Source organism: Bison bison, unplaced genomic scaffold (genome assembly GCF_000754665.1).
Source record: "Bison bison bison isolate TAMUID 2011002044 unplaced genomic scaffold, Bison_UMD1.0 scf7180017864072, whole genome shotgun sequence".
NCBI lineage: Eukaryota > Metazoa > Chordata > Mammalia > Artiodactyla > Bovidae > Bison > Bison bison.
In genome coordinates, this window is record NW_011494644.1 from 8,157,481 (window position 1) to 8,175,120 (window position 17,640).

At 42.8% G+C, this 17,640-nt stretch overlaps 1 protein-coding gene and 1 non-coding gene across 2 annotated transcripts in view; one reads left to right on the plus strand and one right to left on the minus strand.

The window, feature by feature from the left end:
* Window positions 1-17,640, plus strand: part of HS3ST4 (heparan sulfate (glucosamine) 3-O-sulfotransferase 4) — a gene marked incomplete at its 5' end in the record, with an annotated part of 500,300 nt that overhangs the window by 44,086 nt on the left and 438,574 nt on the right. The gene's annotated exons all lie outside the window — the stretch shown is intronic.
* Window positions 2,652-2,723, minus strand: TRNAC-ACA. Its single transcript has one exon. It is a non-coding gene; the product is annotated as a tRNA-Cys (tRNA).

The window sequence follows — 17,640 nt, forward strand, 5'->3', positions numbered from 1 at the left end:
GAAAGTTATAACCAACCTAGATAGCATATTCAAAAGCAGAGACATTACTTTGCCAACAAAGGTCCGTCTAGTCAAGGCTATGGTTTTTCCTGTGGTCATGTATGGATGTGAGAGTTGGACTGTGAAGAAGGCTGAGCGCCGAAGAATTGATGCTTTTGAACTGTGGTGTTGGAGAAGACTCTTGAGAGTCCCTTGGACTGCAAGGAGATCCAACCAGTCCATTCTGAAGGAGATCAGCCCTGGGATTTCTTTGGAAGGAATGATGCTAAAGCTGAAACTCCAGTACTTTGGCCACTTCATGCGAAGAGTTGACTCATTGGAAAAGACTCTGATGCTGGGAGGATTGGGGGCAGGAGGAGAAGGGGACGACGGAGGATGAGATGGCTGGATGGCATCACTGACTCGATGGACATGAGTCTGAGTGAACTCCAGGAATTGGTGATGGACAGGGAGGCCTGGCGTGCTGCGATTCATGGGGTCGCAGAGTCGGACACGACTGAGCGACTGATCTGATGTAATCTGATCTGATGTAACAAGGACTTTGTTGCCAGCATCAGTAGTAGTAGTAAAGATGTTACATTCTGATACTAAACTGATACTGAGGTAAGGATTTCTGTATTTACCTTTTAGATTTATAGGTGAAAGATGCCTTCCCAATAAGACAGTCTCTGAGATCCATCCCATGGAGGGGATTTCTAGAGCCTAGACTTCCTCTTCCTCCAAGGTATGGGGAACTGGAAACAGTGGATGATATATTTTAGAGGTTATCCAGATGGATGCACACACATTTTATTGTTTTAGAAGTGCCAGTACATTGGTGATGTAAGATACTCTTTAGTGTCTTTGGCTATTGTACCTCTGAGTAATCTTGACTCCATACATCTTGAGCCTGGGCTCAAGTAACTGAGTTTGTTACATATTCTCTTTTCATCTTAGGGCATGGTACAAGGAGCTCACTGGGAGCCATCTGTCCGCCAGGAAACTCCCATGCGCAAGGCGACACTGGATGCCCCCTGTGCTTGGACTTGTTTCCTCAGGTCCGTGATCCTCAAGCCTGGTCATGTAGCAATGAGGTAGTGAGTGAGACTTTCTAAAATGACTCCGTTCTCTAGGATCCTGAAGAAGCTACATGAGAATTTATCTCCAGTCTAGGCTCTAGGACTAAAATTCCTGGTATTAGAAAAAAAAGCAATGCTGGAAGTTGGTTGGCTTGGATTGTGGCCTCTGTCCTCTCCCCATTTTTTTTTTGGTATGAATTTTTGGGAAAATTGGGGAAAAAATAACTTCCCATCAGACTCAGTTTCCCTTTCTGAAAAATGGTGGGGAAGAAGAGGAGACTAAACTGGTTAATAGGTGAGTACAAAAGTCTGGCTTGGTCCTTTGAGCTTAAAAGCACGTGGCAGTGGCATATGATGGGTGTGTGGAGGCTGCCTGGGTTCCAGGCTTAGAGGCTGCTCACTGACCGTGTGATCTTAGATTACAGAACCTTTCTGAGCCTCTGTTTCTTCCTTTTAAAAATTTGGATAGCCATAGTATCTATCTCATATTCATAGGTAAAGTTTCTATAAGGACTAAATGGGTTAAATGAAAGTGCTTGAAAGTGAAAGTCACTCAGTCGTGTCTGACTCTTTGCAACACTTGGACTATACAGTCCATGGGATTCTCCAGGCCAGAATACTGGAATGGGTAGCCTTTCCCTTCTCCAGAGGATCTTCCCAACCCAGGGATTGAACCCAGGTCTCCCGCACTGTGGGTGGATTCTTTACCAACTGAGCAATCAGGGAAGCCTTGAATGGGTTAAATGAATGTAATGTGCTTAGAATGGTACTTGGCGTCTCTAGTGTTGCTGCATAGGTGATGGATATATTACAATTGTTATTATATGAGGGTGTATTGGAGAAGGCAATGGCACCCCACTCCAGTACTCTTGCCTGGAAAATCCCATGGGCAGAGGAGCCTGGTAGGCTGCAGTCCATGGGGTCGCTAAGAGTCAGACACGACTGAGAGACTTCACTTTCACTTTTCACTTTCATGCATTGGAGAAGGAAATGGCAACCCACTCCAGAGTTCTTGCCTGGAGAATCCCAGGGACTGGGGAGCCTGGTGGGCTGCCGTCTATGGGTTTGCACAGAGTCGGACATGACTGAAGTGACTTAGCAGCAGCATGAGGGTGTATTATTACTATATGAAGGTTAAATTCGCTCCTACAAAGGAGCGTGCTCTCTGTATTATAAACATTTTTAAAAACATGGCTCTCTTGGTCTGTCTTTATAGATGTTTATTTACTAAAAGAAAGCACAGTCATGTGATCATGAACAGCTGACCCTTAGCCTCAGTGCAGGGATCAATCACATGGGGACTGCGGAGGGGGAAGATTTCAGGCTCCATCCATCCAGTGGCACAACCCTCACTCTCTCTGGCCCTTCACTGCATGTGCACTGTGGACTCTGTGTTGCCAGAGCCTCCAAAACCACAAATATGAATTTTCATATGAAATCTCCCGGCTTTTTAGATTGTTAGTGAAGTGAAGTCGCTCAGTTGTGTCCGACTCTTTGCAACCCCATGGACTGTAGCCTACCAGGCTCTTCCATCCATGAGAATCTCCAGGCAAGAATACTGGAGTGGGTTGCCATTTCCTTCTCCAGGGGATTTTCCCAACCCAGGGATTGAACCTGGGTCTCCTGCATTGTAGGCAGACGCTTTACCATCTGAGCTACCAGGGAAGCCATTTAGAATTTAGATTGTTACCAAAGTGTAAAATTGCATGATGAGGCAAACGCACCCAGCTGTGCAGGACTCCTGGCTTTGATCTCAGATCTCAGTGGCCCACCTCCTCATTTGTGGGAATGAGGACCCAGGGCCCCAGAGGAGTGTGGCATAAATGGGTGTGTAGACTTGGCAGGTTTAGGACCAGAAACCAGGTTCTAACTCCCACCTATATTGATTGTGTGCTTGTGTTCCAGGCACTATATGAGATGCTGGAGTACAGTGGAGCCCAAGGAGACATAGTTTCTCTTCCTTAGGGAATTTACAAGGTGGTGGAGTCACAAACAAGCCGACAATCCCAGGCCTTTCTGATTCTTCTAGGAGGCTGCAGCTAGTGTAATGAGCAGCCCTGTGTGATCTGGACAGGTGAGCTAGTGAATTCAGGTGACCCTTCCTATGTGACACAAACATATCCCACCATAAATCTTTGGGGGAGATAGAGAGTGCTAGAAGCCAAAGGGAGCACCTGTTGGTGGGGATTTCAGGCTTTATAATGGGAATGATGAAGGGATCAGTAGCTTCATTGGCCCAGTCGAGTTTTCTTCTATTTCTTACATTATTCTCCCTGGGACATTCATGCCAGGCTATGGAAGGCTGACCTTACCAGGAGTCCTGTCTACTGTGGAGTGTGCTTCGTGAATTCTGAGTCAGGCTTTGATCTAGAAAACCCTTGGCAATGTAACTGATTTCCTAGGATATTGCAGTGAATACACTTTGTGTCCTCTATGTATGTTGTTCAATGCACAGTGGGGTCCGTGCATGGAAGGGCATGGTCTCTAGTCACTTACACTCTTGTAGAAGAAGTCTCATCCTAACCTCGGGTAAGAGGCCGACACAGTCTACCTGCTTGAACATTTAAGCCACCAGCCCTCCAGGGTCTAGTAGTGAACAGGATTCCCCTGCTATCTGAAAGTAGAGCATGAAACCTTTTTGTAAACTGAAGTGGTGTGAGGCGAAGAAGCAAGTTACCTTAGGACACATTCTGCTTGTTGATGCACAAAATCAATTAAGGTAAAGCACAGGTGTTCATGGACACAGTTCAGAGCCATGGCGGTTTGAGGCTGAGATGCTGAGTGTGGTTCCCGGGGAAGGCGGTTGGTGGTGCCCCCTCACTGCAGGGGATGATTTCCGCCTCTATAATGGCTGAACTTGCAGTAAAACAAACCCTGGATGGTATTTTTGCTTTTTACCTTTTTTCATAACAGTGAAAAATCCTCTTAGAATTTCTTTCAGTTAGCATAAATAGGTAACTTTTGTTGTTTTTCAGTTGCTAAGTTGTGTCCGACTCTTTGCGATACCAGTGTATCGGTCTTTTGTAAAAGCAAGGTGACATAAAGCAAACTTTTGAAAATGCTGCTGCTGCTAAGTCGCTTCAGTCGTGTCCAACTCTATGCGACCCCATCGACAGCAGCCCACCAGGCTCCTCTGTCCCTGGGATTCTCCAGGCAAGAACACTGGAGTGGGTTGCCATTTCCTTCTCCAATGCATGAAAGTGAAGTCACTCAGTCGTGTCCAACTCCTAGGGACCCCAGGGACTGCAGCCCACCAGGCTCCTCCGTCCATGGGATTTTCCAGGCAAGAGTACTGGAGTGGGTTGCCATTGCCTTCTGAAAATGAGGGATGCCTATATGTTTGTAAGTCAGGGCTCCGTATTTTGCAAGTGACATCATCCTTCCCCAAGAAAGGAATTGATTTGTTTAACTAAGTGAAAAATCTAGCATCCTGCAGTGGTTTCAGGCACAGCTGCATCCAGGGATTCAAAACCATCCAGGCTCTGTCTGTCTCTACTTCCTTGCTCTGCTCTGTGCTGGCTTCGTTCTGAGACAGGCCTCCTTCATGGGGTGGCTGCCAATAGTTCCAGGCTTACTTTCAGATGGCCCGCCCACAGTGGAAGAGAGGGAATGTGGCTTTCTCAAGAAGATTCAGCAGAGGTTCCAAAGGTGGTTCTCATTGGCTCTGATGGGTAACATACCCATCCCTGAACCAATCACTGTAAACCTGATGGCACAGACCAGGTGTCCTGCCATCCCTGGAGCTGGGCTGGAGGCATCCTGCCCTGAACAACACAGACCAAGAGGAAGCAGGGCTGTTCCCCAAACGAAAGTTGGGGTACTAATTACTAGAAATTGCAGAATAAAACCTAGGCAGAGAGGCTTTAATGGGTCAAAGTCTTTGCCTAAGATCTTTATGTAACAGTTGAATTTTTTTTTATTATTAATCATTAAGTTCCATTCCAGTTTGCAATGATTCTTAGGAAACATTCTCCATCTGTCTGAGTTCAGGTTGTATCCCTTCCTGCCTCAGAGTGGCCTCTGAGATACCATCTCCCTGTGGTGTCTGAGCAGCTGCTGCTGCTGCTAAGTCGCTTCAGTCATGTCCAACTCTGTGCGACCCCATAGACAGCAGCCCACCAGGCTCTGCCGTCTCTGGGATTCTCCAGGCACGAACACTGGAGTGCGTTGCCATTTCCTTCTCCAATGCATGAAAGTGAAAAGTGAAAGTGAAGTTGCTTAGTCGTGTCTGACTCTTAGCGACCCCATGGACTGCAGCCTACCAGGCTCCTCCATCTATAAGATTTTACAGGCAAGAGTACTGGAGTGGGAAAGGATATTTTCCAAAGCTGTATTCAGGTTTTCCAGAGAGACAGAACCAATAGTATTTGATCTCTCCCTCTCTCTAACTACGCCTGTTTGTTATTGTTCAGTCACTAAGTCGTGTTCGACTCTGCGACCCCATGGAATGCAACATGCCAGGCAACTCTGTCCTCTACTATCTCCTGGAGATGGCTCAAACTCATGTCCATTGAGTAGGTGTTGCTATCTAACCATCTCATCGTCTTCCATCCTCTTCTCCTTTTGCCTTCGATCTTTCCCAGCATCAGAGTCTTTTCCAATGAGTCAGCTCTTCGCATCAGGTGGCCACAGTATCGGAATTTCAGCTTTAGCATTAGTCCTTCCAATGAATATTCAGGGCTGATTTCCTTTAGAATCTTCTGATCGGTAGTCAGACATATTATCCATTGCACCACTGCCCCCTTGCTGATTTCCTTTAGGATGGACTGATTTGATCTCCTTGCTGTCCAAGGGATTCTCAAGAGTCTTCTCCAGCACCACACTTCAAAAGCATCAATTCTTCGGTGCTCAGCCTTCTTTTTAAAGAAGACTGAATGCATGCCTCTACCTCTATCTATCTGTGTCTGGAGTTGGGCTGGAGTAATCTCTATCTGTACCTATATCTGTGTCTCTACGTCACTTATAGGAAGATGTTAATTTATTATAGGAATTGGTTCATGTGATTACAGAGGTCAAGAAGTCTCATGATGTGCCACCTCCAAGTCAGAGAACCAGGAAAGCTGGTGGTGCGTAATTCATTCCGAGTCTGAAGGCCCAAGAAGCAGGAGTGTCAGTGTCTGAGAGCAGGAGAAGGTGGGCATCCCAGCTCAAGCCTAGAGCAGATTTGCCCTCCATCTTTTTTTCTTTAAAGCGGAGTTGTTGGTTTTTCTTTTTTTTTTAATTATTTGTTTTTGGCTGCACTGGCTCTTTTTCCGTTGCGACGAGCAGGGGCTCCTCTCTACTTGTGGTGCATGGGCTTCTCGTTGTGTGGCTTCTCTTGTTCTGGAGCACAGGCTCCAGGTGCCTGGCTTCGGGGGTTGTGGTTCCTGGGCTTTAGAGTGCAGGCTCAGTAATCGTGACACTCAGGCTTAGTCACTCCACGGCATGTGGAATCCTCCCAGACCAGGGATTGAACCCATGTCCCCTGCACTGGCAGGCGAACTCCCAACCACTGGACCACCAGGGAAGTCCATTTCCTCCATCTTTGTGTTTTTTTCAGGCTCTCAAAAGAATAGATGATACCCTCCCACCCTGGTGAGAGTGGCTTCTCTTGGCTCAGTTCTAGTGATTCAAATACTTGTCTTTTTTGGAAACACACTCAGACACATCCAGAAATCATGTTGTACTGGCTATCTGGGCATCCCTTCGCCCAATCAAGTTGATGCTTAACATGAACCATCACAAAGGCGCAGTGAGAAGCCTGGTTGGAGTGACGATCCAAAATGATGTTAGAACCTGTCTTTGAAGATGTGATCACTCTTGGTCATCTTGTCCCCGCAGAGTGACCTTGGCCCCTTAAATATTGGACGTGGTTCATTTGAAGTGAGAAAAGAAAGCAGGCCACAGGAAGTTGCTTATTAGTGTCTGAAGCAAAATTCATTGTGTGGATTTAGGACAGTTGGTGTGAGATTATGTGTTGTATAGTATATATAAAATTCCTGGCACCCACTGGATGTTCAGTAAAGGTTCTCAGATTTCCTTGAATCTATCCTGTCCCCTGTTACCCTTAGGATCACTAGGAATAGAGCATTGCAAATTAAACTGTCACAGTAGTACTTTTACATTTAGAATTTAAAAATTTTTGTATTTATTGGAAAGAGCATTCTTATGCTTGAACATTTATCATCCGTCAGTCTCCTGCGTTCATACATCAGTAAAAAAAACAAATGAACTAAATTGGCCCGTGGACTCCTTAACATTTCCTATTCAAAGTGTGACCCATCTAAGCCACCCTCAGTTTGCAATGTCTTTCTCTTGCATGTTCCTTGCGGTATAGTTCTTATTTCACCCAGGCGGTTGCCCTGGCAGCATTTCTTAAAGAGCACTCCATCCTTGTCCCCAGAACTTTTTTTGCAGGCTGCTGTTGGTTTTGACGCACAGGCTCGGGAAGTGACAATATGTGATGATAACTGTGACACACATTTTAATTTCAGATAGGTTAAAATGTGAATTAAAAATACACATTTTAGGATTAATGAACTGTGGTAGTTTGCCCAGCTTCCTCTGCTCCTCCCAGCTTTGCTAATTGCAGCACTGGGGCAGCAAAATGTCATCTAATTGCCCATAGAATCATGTCCCCTTTTCTGATGTGGTTCAGAAAGTGTGTGGGTAACTTCTGCATTCCGCTCATCCTCTTTTTCCTACATGAAATCTCCCCAGCTGACAGCAAGCAAACTCAGTCTGCCGCAGCTAAGCATCTATGGCCATAAAGTCAACTCTCGCCTCTTTCCCCATCGCTCATTATGTGCCAGGCACACCAGCCTTCTCCCTGTTCATTACACAGCCCAGGCTTCTTTCTAACTGGGGGCCCTGGCCTTTGTTCTCTCCTGTATCAGTGGTTCTCAACAAGGGGTGTGATGGCCCTTCCTTTGGGGAAAGGAGCGGGGACATTTTTTGCTACCCCAGTGACTACACCGGGGACCCTATAGAGATTGGGTGGGTGGTATACAGTAAAGTGAGTCGGCTGTATGTTTACATAGATTCCCCTCTGTTCTGGATTTCCTGCAGTTTAGGTCACTGCAGAGCATTGAGTAGAGTTCCCAGCCCTACACAGTCGGTTCTCATTAGTTAACTCTTGTATACAACATTGTAAAGCAACTACGCTACAATAAAAAAAAGTTACAATGAGTTCTCAGGGGGCCCAGGTGCTTTTACTGTTATTATTTTTTAAGAATTTCTTGTGCAGCAAGGATCTACTGTAAAGCACAGGAAACAGGGAATTCTACTCAGTATTTTATAATAATTTATAAGAGAATCTGAAAAAGAATATATATATGCATAGATTCAGATATATATACACATATGTATGTATATACACATGATATGTGTATGTATACACATATGTATGTGTTTGTATGTGTGTGTGTATATATATACACACACATGAATCACTTTCTGTACACCTGAAACTAACACGCATTGTAAATCAGCTTGTCAATATGTATTTGTGTGTGTGTGCGTGCGCACGCTCAGTTGTGTCTGACTCTTTGTGACCCTGTGGACTATAGCCCTCCAGGCGCCTCTGAACATGGAATTTTCCAAGCAAGAATACTGGAATGGGTTGCCATTTCCTTCTCCAGAGGATCTTCCTGACCCAGGGATCGAACCCGCATTTCTTTTGTCTCCTGCATTGGCAGATGGATTCTTTATCACTGCACCCACTAGGGAAGCAAAAGAAATTTAATATAACTAAAAAAAAAAAAAAGATATTGGGTGGGGTCAGGAGTGCTAAGTGTCCTGCAGTGGTCAGGACAGACCCACACAAGGAAAACGATCCCACGAAAATGCCAATAGCACCCCCTTCGAGGAAGCCTGACGTCAGCGGCGTTTGCCCTTGACTTTTCTTGGCTCTCTCTCCCTTGTCACTCAGTCGCAGTATGGATAGAGTCTTCTAGAAGTGTTGAGAGCACAGCCTACCTGCCTGCCTTGGCTGTAGCCCTGCTCCTTCCAGCCCGGGTCACTTTCTGTCATACCGCTTGGTTTATTCCCACTGCAGTAATTGTCAAAGCTTGAGATTATCTTTTTTGTTTACCTGATTATTGTTATTTTCCTTGTAGTATAGTTGACTTACAAAATTATATTAGTCTCAACTGTACAGTATAGGGACTGAAGATTTTGTAGATTATGCTCCATATAATGTTGACTATATTCCCTGTGCTGTCCATTACATCTTTGTAAATTATTTTATACCTCGTGGTTTGTCCTTCGTGATCCCCTTCATCTGTGATGCCCCTCCCCCGTACCCTTCTCCCCTCTGTAGTCACTAGTTTGTTCTCAGTATTTGTGGGTCTGTTTCTCTTTTGTTATATTTCTTTTTATTTTTAGATTCCATATGTAATTGAAAACGTACAATGTTTATCTTTCTCTGACGTTTCCCTAAGCACAGTATCCTCCATGTCCATTTATGTTGCTGCAAATGGCAAAAATTCATCCCTTTTTTTATGGCTGAGTGTATGCACACACACACACACACACACATATACCACATCATCTTTATTCACTCATCTGTTGATGGACATGTCACTCAGGTTGCTTCCATGGCGGTTCTTCAAAAAATTAAAAACAGAACTACTGTGTGATCCAGCAATTTAACAAATATCACTCTTAGGTATTTAGCCAGAGAAAATGAAAACACTGATAGGAAAAGATCAGCGTTATTACTTAATTAATTTTGGTTGGTGTCCTTCCACTAGCATATGCATTGAGAGCAAGGCTCTCACCTGTTTTGTTGATTGCTGTGTCCTCAGCATCCAGAACAGAACCTCATTCTTACGTGTTTATTGAATAAGTGAACAAATGAACAAAGTCTCAGAATTGTCTGCTAATTACCTCGAGCTTCCAATTAGATAGGGAGCTGCTTTTAACTTGCCCACTTTCCCTGTCTCCTTTTTGGTGAATGACACAGTTAAAAAAAGAAAAGAAGCGATTCAAAAACCTCGCCAATAGTTAGTTGGCTGTCGTAGTGACCTGCCATTCCTGTTTCTGTTTTCTAAGGAAGAGTGTCGTTGCTCATCACTGTCAAAGTGAATTGGATGGGTGATGTCTTAAGCTGATTGCTTCCTGAAAAGTGCTTTATGGCCCACGACTCCCTGGATGTCTCTATTTGCGATGGCAGGACGTGGGGAGGATTATGATGTTGGTCATTGAAAGATGTCTTTTCCACTTAAGCGTTCTTTGAGATTTCCACAGACCTTTTGATTACAGGGGAGCAAAGATGCATTGGCCTCTTCCTGTGGTTGAGGTGACTAAAGTATCAGCACCTCTGCCTTCAGAAAGGAAGAGAGGAGACTCAGGAGAGACTGTTTAACTAGTGCTCCGGGCTCCTTCTAAGCCAACGACACATTTCTGCCAGTTCCCATAAGATAAATACTTGGCTGCTCTGAACAGGTCGAGCCTGTTAGATGGAATGAGCCTCAAAGATATTAGGTTCTGAGTGACTCTTTTGCAAGAGGGTGAATTTAACTTGGTTAAGGTGGGATACATAGTTAGAGCCACAGTTGGAAACCAGGTATTCTGGTTGTGGCTCCCTTCCTGTAAAGAAGGCTTGTTGATGTCATGGTCGCTGATTTAAGCCATGCACAATGAAAGGATGATTTAAAGAATGAGAATTCCTTTGTGGTGAGCACATAGCTCAGTTGGTAAAGAATCCGCCTGCAATGCAGGAGACCCTGGTTCGATTCCTGGGTTAGGAAGATCCACTGGAGAAGGTATAGGCTACCCACTCCAGTATTCTTGGGCTTCCCCTGTGGCTCAGCTGGCAAAGAATCTGCCTGCAATGAGGGAGACCTGGGTTAGATTCCTGGGTTCGGAAGATCCCCTGGAGAAGGGAAGGGGTACCCTTCTAGTATTCTGGTCTGGAGAATTCCATGGACTATAGTCTATGGGGTTGCAAAGAGTCAGACACGACTGAGCGACCTTCACTTCACTTCAGGCACTCTCCATGCCATTTTCTCAAGCTAACCCACCAACCTATGAGGGTGCTACTGTGTTAACCCTGGTATAGATGAGGAATCCAGCTCAGAGGGGTGGGGTGACTTGTCTGAGGTCACAGTGCCAGAGCCAGGGACTCTCATGTTCCTTGCTCTCACAAACCCACATTTTTCTTTTAAAGTAAAATTGATTTACAATGTTGTGTTAATTTCTGTTGTACAGTGAAGTGACTCAGTTATACACACATATACATCCTTTATTGTGTTCTTTTCCATTATGGTTCATCACAGGATATTAAATGTAGTCCCTGTGCTATACAATAGGACCTCGTTGTTGGTCTATTTTATATATAATAGCCAAACCCGCTGTTCCTAATTGCTATACTGGGTAGGGTTTCCTTCCCTCTTATTATTTACTTTTTAATCTCTGCTCAGATCCAGGGAAAGAGAGAGTATATGAGTGAAGAGAGTTGAAAGATATGGTGAGAGTTTCTCATTATTGAGCCTATCACAAATTTTTAGTTTCTGTCTTGAGTCTCTCCCTATTACATTTCTGATTATACTATACAGTTTGTGTGTGTGTGTGTGTGTGTGTGTGTGTGTGTGTAGTTTCCTTTTGTGAAAAATATTTGAGGAGATTTCTATTTTTGAATCGTTTGTCTTCTTTCCTTCTCTTGCAGGACTTTAGCAAATGTTGCAGAATTCATTATACACAGACATTTTTCCATCCCATTTTGCATTTGAACATCAGAGATGGATCATAAATTGTTTTTTTTTTTTCTTTACTTTAAAAGATGTACTCCAAAAAAAAAAAAATGATGTACTCCTCAGTCTTTTTTGTTTTGTTTTTGTATAAAAGAAAGCATGTACCTTGCCAAGATTTGATTTTAAGTACCAGCTCTCCATTTCCTTAAAAGGTGCATTCCAGAAAGAAGAGGAGGGGGAAGGCAGTGAGCCAAGATGGGTAGGATTATATGTAGCTGAACAGATACTTTGAGGGCACCACTTCTTAATGAACTGGATTGAACTTCATGTTCGGTAAGCTTAAAAAATAAAGAGAGGCTGTTGTATCATCTTTCTTTGAAATAATAGTTAAAAACAATGCTCTGTGGCTTATAGCACCCTCTTACCAGTATTATTTCATTTAATTGGTTCAAAATCATTCCGTGAGGTTTGTTCTTGCTAAGAATGTGCCTGGCCCTGTGCTTGGTGCTGCCATGTGAGGAAGCACATTTATTGCTCTCAAGGGGTTTCTGATGTAGTAGAGAGGCATGGATCCCTGGAGGAGGGCATGGCAACCCACTCCAGAGGAGCTTGATGGCCTATGGTCCATAGGCTCGCAAAGAGTCAGACACGACGGCAGCATCTTAGCACAGCACAGCACGTCAGAGAGAGGCATGGGTACATATGAAAGAGGTCTCTGAAACATAGATCATATACTGGCCATCACTTTCAGTGGAAAATGACAGAAACCAACTGCAAAGGAGAATTTATTTGCTCACATAGCCAACAAAATCCAGAGAATATAGGTAAATATTCAGATAGCAAAATCTAATGCACAAATGACCCCCTCTCCATCCCACCCAGTCCTTTGGTTTTACTTTCTGACATGTTTATTTGTTTATGGACAAGCTCTCTGCAGAGCAGCAAAGATGGTCCTGGTAGCTCCATGGGTTCATCTTACTGGTTTAAGTCCCCTGGGTAGTAAAGGGAAAATGTCTTTCCTAATATTTCCAACAAATGTTTCAGTGTTGATTTTCACTGGACCCACTTGGGTCTTACGTTTACTCTCAAGCAACTGTGGGGAATCAGGGCAAAGTCTTTTCTTATTGACCAGCTTTGAAACACGGGCAACCTCGTATTCCCCAAGGAGCGGGGTCAGCCACATCAGGAGAAGATGACAGAGTGGGATGGTTTCCAGAGGAAAATGTAGGGGGCTGTTGGAAGAGTAAGGGGGGATGAATTCCAGGCAAACAGAAGCAACAGAGATCTCACTTCCCAGTGTTTCAAAGACTTTTGTATTGTCTTCAGGAGCATGAGGCTATTTCCATGATTAGCTGCTTTTGGCTTTTCTTTCCTGTCTCTGTGTGCAGGGCATGGCTTAATCCATGATTAAACCTTAGCATCTTCCTTCCTCGGTCTCTGCTTTCTACCTTCTCAAATGTGAGCGCTTCATGGCTTCGTTGGTCACATATCCAAAGAGGGATTTCAGATTGTTTATCTCTAGCTTTGATATTTGTGACACATGTATGCCTCTGATTTCTAATGCTTGTCTTGAACTACCCTCCAGTTAGGTTTACATTCACATCAAACTCTCCATGTTACACACCCAGCATATCCACAGTTCCATGGAATCCCACTGGGCTTCCCCAAATCCCAAGTCGTTGAAGGTATCAGGGGTCCACAATACCCAGTTATCACCTTAGCATTCCAGACAGTTAACTATTATGGTCTGCTCCAGTAACAGGACAGTTATAGGAAGCCTTGCATATTTCAGCAAGGAAGAAGTGATGGAGCTGTCTGATGATAAACACATGGGCTTCCAGGGCCAGTACACTTGCCTTTGAATCTTGGCTGTTGAATCCATCCTCTTGTCTGTGTGACCTTGGGTGAGTTATTGAACTTTTCTTTCTCAGTTTGCTCATCCATAAAAATAGGGATAATAATAGTAACTACTTAAGAGTGATGTGTGAATCAAATGAATTATACATATAAAGCGATCAGAAGAGTGTTATCACATAATCATTTTAAAATGTTAGATATTTATTTTGGGCACAAGGTGAAGAGTAAATCAATTAATCAATCAGCATATCAGAAAAGTCAATATTTTGTAAGACAGTTAATCTTTTTTTGTTTGTTTGATGGGTCTTATACTCGTTTCCTTTGACTCTCACATGCAGTTCTACCTCCTTCTTCTCTAGCTACTCAGAATGAGTCTAGAACATGGTAGCTTTGCAGATTTTTCCCATCATTTGTGTAATCCCATCCCATTATTCCCTTCTCCAGTTTAGGTAGTCCAAATTCTAGACTAAATGTCTAGTTGACATTTTCTAGGCCTTTGACCATCCTCTCTATTCCATTCTGGATCACCTCAGTTTTGTCAACATTCTTCTTCAAAAGAAATGTTCAGAAATAAATTCAGTATTCCATCTACTGTCTAAAATGCCTGTTTTAGAAGGCTCATCTTCTTTGTTCTTTATACTCTACCTCCTTTAACCCACTAATGTAATTTGACATTGAATTTATTTTTTAAAAATTATCTATATCACAAAGTTGACTAAAAATGAGACTGTGGTCAACTAGGATTCCCAGTAGACATTTCCGTTTGTCCCAATTTTGACCAGATATCTTTATTTAACCATTTTTTCTAATTTAAGTATAGTTGACTAACAATGCAATGTTAGTTTTAGGTATGCAGCAAAATGACTCAGTCACACACACACACATTCTTTTTCAGGTTCTTTTCCATTGTAGGTAATTATAAGATACTGAATATAGTTCTGTGCTATACAGTATGTCCTGGTTATTTTATCTGTTTTATATATGGTAGTGTGTATATGTTAATCTTAAGCTCCTGATTTATCCCTCCCCCTCCTTTTCCCTTTGGTAACCATAAGATTGTTTTCCATGTCTGTGAGTCTGTTTTGTACATAAGTTCATTTGTATCATTTTTTAAAGATTATATCTGTAAGTGATATGGTGGCTCAGACAGTAAAGAATCTGCCTGCAATGCAGGAGTTTGATTCCTGGGTTGGGAAGATTCCCTGGAGGAGGGAGTAGCTCCCCACTGCAGTATTATTGCCTGGGAAATCCCATGAACAGAGAAGCCTGGCAGTCTACAGTCCATGGGATCACAGAGAGTTGGACATGACTGAGTGACTAAGCATAAGGGATATCATATGATATTTGTTCTTCTCTGCCTGACTTTGCTTAGTATGATAATCTCTGTGTCCATCCATGTTGCTGCAAATGGCATTGTTTCTTTTTTATGGCTGAGTAATATTCCATTATATATGCCACATCTTTATCCATTCCTCTGTCAGTGGACATTAGGTTGCTTCCATGTCTTGGCTATTCTAAATAGTGCTGCTGTGAACATTGGGGTGAATGTATCTGTTCAAATTAGAATTTTCTTCAGATATATGCCCAGGAATTGGGTTGCAGGATCATATGGTAACTCTGTTTTTAGCTTTTTAAGGAATTTCCATAGTTCTTTTCAATGTACGTTTGGACCAACAGTGTAGGAGGGTTCCTTTTCCTTTTTCTTCACACCCCAGATATTTTTTATAGTTGTATTTTTAGTGGGTGTAGGGATTTGCCTGAAATTTAATTCTGTCATCCAGCACACTGGGTAATAAAGCAAGCTTGGTGTGAAATACAAAATTAATAAATGGCATATATGAGAGAGAAAAGGTTCAGGTGCATATAGTAGGAATGTCCCAAATAACAGTGACTTAAAATAAGACATAAAAGAAATCCCAGAGTTGAGCTTGCTGTAGCATAGTCTATAGATTCTCCATGGCCATCAGGGACTCAGGCTCCTTTAAACAGGTGTTTCTCTGTCTTTAACATGCTGCATCAGAGTTCAAGACAGCTGCTGCGACTCTAGCCATTGCATTCATACTCTAAGTGGGAGGAATAAAGGAGAGAAAATATGGGACACATTTCTTCCTTTTATAGGAGTCTTCCTGGAAATCTTGAGGAACACTTCTCATTGGCCAGGACATAATCACATGGCCATGTCTAGTTGCAAGGGAGGCTGGGAAATAGTCTTTTGGCTAAGGAGCTATGTACCCAAATAAAAACGAGAATTCTATTACTAAAAGTGGAAGAAAGACTAAAGGGCAACGGACAGTTTTGGCCACAGATATGTTGTTGATAACATCTTGAGCAAGGTCATGTATTGCACAACCAGAGACCTTCCCGAATATGACTCTGAGTAGATGATCACTCCATCAGCATTCTGAAAGGGTTGTTCTTAGACCATATCCAATTTGTTAGAGATGCTTATTAAAGATGCAGAATCCTGGGCCATGTCCTATATTTTTATACACATTAAATATTTTATTACGCCCTTAAAAATCAATTTTATTGAAGTATACTTTACAGTTAATACAGTTCACAAAATGCAAGTGTTAAATTGTCATGTTTTGATGAATATATATAGTCACATGTACCATCAAGGTATAAAACATTTATATCACCCCGAAAGTTTCCTTGTGTTCCTTTGCTGTCCCCTCCTAAGAAATATAATTCATGTCAGCTTTATGTTTGCCTTGCCTAGAATTTTATATAAAAAGACTATATAGTACATAGTTATTTGTACACCATTAAAATTTGATATGCAGTGATCTATGTGATTTCAGTGAAAAGAAGTTCTGACTTAACTATTGTTTCATCTTAGTCTGGTGTCTATAGGATCATTGGACAATTTGTCAGGTATTATATTTGACAAATTTTGAGACATAAATCTCCACTGTATACTGGCTTTCCCTTTCCTTTTAATCCAATTAAGTAATCCTCTAGGTCTTAATGTAGATTTCACTTCCACTGAAAAGTCTTCTTCATTCCTCTTGTCATGCATCAGATATGCCTATTCTATACACTTCACTGCTTCATGGATTTAACCTGTTGATTCTAAGCTTACTCTAAGTCTGCTCTAATTAGACAGTGAGCTTCTTAAGGGCAGTGCCTATTCCTTGCTCACCATTGAATCCCCAGTGCCTACTTTTTGTGACAATACCTTTTGTTTTTTTCAAGTGATTAAATGAACACAAAACGGTGTTACAAGTGCAATAATTTGATGTAAAGTGCTATAGGTTTATATGGCTGAGGAGGTTCAGAGAATGACTTGTAGAAATTGTCATCTGGACCTTGAAGGAAATTTTCTAGGCAAAGAATGGGATGACAGCAGCCTGAGTAAAGCAGTCCGTGTGCACAGAAGGCATGGAGTTATGAGTGAATGTGAGGTGCTTGAAGAGGAAAGAAGAGTTACAAGTGATCAGAGCATGAGATGTATAGAAATTGAGGAGGGGATCAAGCTGTGAACCAAAAGTTGGTGTTAACCATTGGGCTTCCCTGTTGGCTCAGGTGGTAAAGAATCCACCTGCAATGCAGGAGACCTGGGTTTGATCCCTTGGTTGGGAGGATCTCCTGGAGAAAGGAATGGCTACCCACTCCAATATTCTTGTCTGGAGAATTTCATGGACAAAGGAGCTTGGTGGGCTACAGTCCATGGAATCAAAAAGAGTCGGACATGACTGAGTGACTAATACTTATTAAAATAATCCTAAAAGAGGGATAACCTCAGATATGCAGATGACACCACCCTTATGGCAGAAAGTGAAGAGGAACTAAAAAGCCTCTTGATGAAAGTGAAAGTGGAGAGTGAAAAAGTTGGCTTAAAGCTCAACACTCAGAAAACTAAGATTATGACATCTGGTCCCATCACTTCATGGGAAATAGATGGGGGAACAGTGGAAACTGTGTCAGACTTTATTTTTGGGGGCTCCAAAATCACTGCAGATGGTGACTGCAGCCATGATATTAAGACGCTTACTCCTTGGAAGGAAAGTTGTGACCAACCTAGATAGCATATTCAAAAGCAGAGACAT